The 2,290-nt window shown below is 41.1% G+C and overlaps 1 pseudogene; it reads left to right on the top strand.

Moving 5' to 3' along the window:
* On the top strand, positions 1-2,016 carry LOC125576476 (annotated as a pseudogene).
* The last annotated feature ends 274 nt before the right edge of the window (positions 2,017-2,290 follow it).

Raw genomic sequence — 2,290 nt, 5'->3', positions numbered from 1 at the left:
CAAAGATATCTTCAGGACATCTCTTTCCCTACCGTCGTTGAAGGCTTTAACCCAGAGACGACGATTCATCAGTGAGTTTCTTCTCTTACGCAAGTTGTTTACTTGTTCTTTTGGGTTTGCTCATCAGATCTAATCATTTCTGGGTTTTGGCATGCATTTGTTGTTTCGGCTTTCTTTGATATCAAATCTGGGTTCCCTTTATCGATAGATTCTAGGGTTTATCTTTGTTCGATTTACTTCACTAATCAAATTGGTGGGTTGGCTCGACGATGTTTGAAGCTTTCATCTTATACTGATTAGTACTGATATACCTGATTCAATTAGTGAATTAAAGAATAGATCGAAGAAATTGAACTGAAAGAGTTAGCAATTACATAACTACATGTCATTGGTGATTCATGTTATTACTCAAAATTATCTAAGGCTCTTATGTTGCAGGGGTTTGAGTTCTTACAACCGTAATGGTTTCATTCCCCGCTACAACTGAAACGATCTCCCTGGCTCTAGAATCCAACAGCTCGGAGGCTATTCAGATACTGGACGAGGTCTTGGAAGACCCTTCTTCATCTCCCGAGGATCTCCAGATCGAGGAGCAAGCGATCACTAACCTCTGTGAACGTCTGACTAAGGAGAAGAGAGATGAGGATCTCCGGACACTGTTAACCAAGATGAGACCTTTATTTTTCACTCATCCCCAGGGCCAAGACCGCCAAAATCTTCAGAGGGATCATCCATGCCATGGCAAAGATACCTTGAACAACTGATCTCCAGATCACTCTCTGCAAAGAGATGGTGGAATGGACGCGCGCTGAGAAGCGTACTTTCCTCAGGCAGAGAATGGAGGCGAGGTTAGCAGCGCTTTTGATGGAGAACAAGGAGTATGTTGAAGCTTTGGCGCTGTTGAGTACTTTGCTGAAAGAGTTTAGGAGGTTAGATGATAAGCTCCTTTTGGTTGACATAGACTTGTTGGAGAGTAAGCTTCACTTCTCGTTGAGGAACTTACCCAAGGCGAAAGCTGCTCCCACTGCAGCTAGAACGGCTGCAAATGCTATATATTACCTACCGGCTCAACAAGGGACTATAGATTTCCAGAGTGGGATTCTTAACGCTGAAGAGAAGTACTGCAAAACAGGATACAAATACTTCTTTAAAAGCTTTGAGTCCTTCAATGCTCTAGGAAATTCAAGAGCGGTTTTCAGTTTCAAGTACATGTTGTTTTGCAAGATCATGGTTAGCCAAGCTGATGATGTTGTGGGAATAATCTCCTCAAAGGTTGGACTCCAGTATGTTGGCCCTGATCTAGATGCCATGAAGGCAGTCGCTGATGCTCACTGAAAGAGGTCTTTGAAACTGTTTGAGAACGCTATCTATGACTACAAAGCGGAGATAGAGGATGACCCAGTTATCCACAGGCATCTCTCTTCTCTCTATGACACGCTTCTGGAGCAGAATCTGTGTCATTTGATCGAGCCTTTCTCACGAGTTGAGATAGCCCACATTGCTGAGTTGATTGAGTTGCCTATCGACCATGTGGAGAAACTCTCTCAGATGATACTTGATAAGAAATTCGCAGGCACGTTGGATCAAAGAGCTGGATGCCTCATCATATTCGAAGATCCAAAGGCGGATGCTATCTACTCGGCTACTCTTGACACCATTGCAACATGGAGAAGGTTGTTGACAGCCTTTATGTCCGGTCTGCCAAAATCATGGCCTGAATGAGTGATTGAGTTTGTCTTCCATTTTTCTTTTCTTCATTTTCGGGTTTTAGATATCGTTTGGACTCAAAGAAACTGATGTTCCTCAATGGAAAGAGTAAAACTGTATGAATTGTTCTCATTTGCTTCTTTGGCTTATGTTTCTTCTGAGATACAAATGCAAGTGTGTCTTTAAAACTGTAGAATTTGTTTTCATTTTTGGTTGCTGCAAGTTTCTTTCTATTAACCTCACAAAGTCACAAATTATAAGTCTAACTCAATTCATTGATTTGTTTCAGCTGTGCAATTATAAAAGTCTGACCAACCCAGAACTCAATTCACAGGACCCAACAGTTTCTGTTACCAAAGCATGACATAACCTGCACAAAAGTCTTGATTTTGTTCTCTTCTGTGATATGCTTTTATGTGTGTTTAATAGTGTAGCTGTTCCATTTGGCTTTGAGTGATTCAACTTCAGATTTGTTTTCGAAGGCTTCGAATGGGTAACGCATATCAAACAAAAATGCAAATCAAGTACAACAAATGCAGACCATGCATATCAAACAAAACAAATGATCAAACTAATTCAATAA

Source organism: Brassica napus, chromosome A7 (genome assembly GCF_020379485.1).
Source record: "Brassica napus cultivar Da-Ae chromosome A7, Da-Ae, whole genome shotgun sequence".
NCBI classification, from domain to species: domain Eukaryota; kingdom Viridiplantae; phylum Streptophyta; class Magnoliopsida; order Brassicales; family Brassicaceae; genus Brassica; species Brassica napus.
The sequence above is the reverse complement of the archived record's forward strand: the minus strand, read 5'-3'. Positions and strand labels throughout refer to the sequence as shown.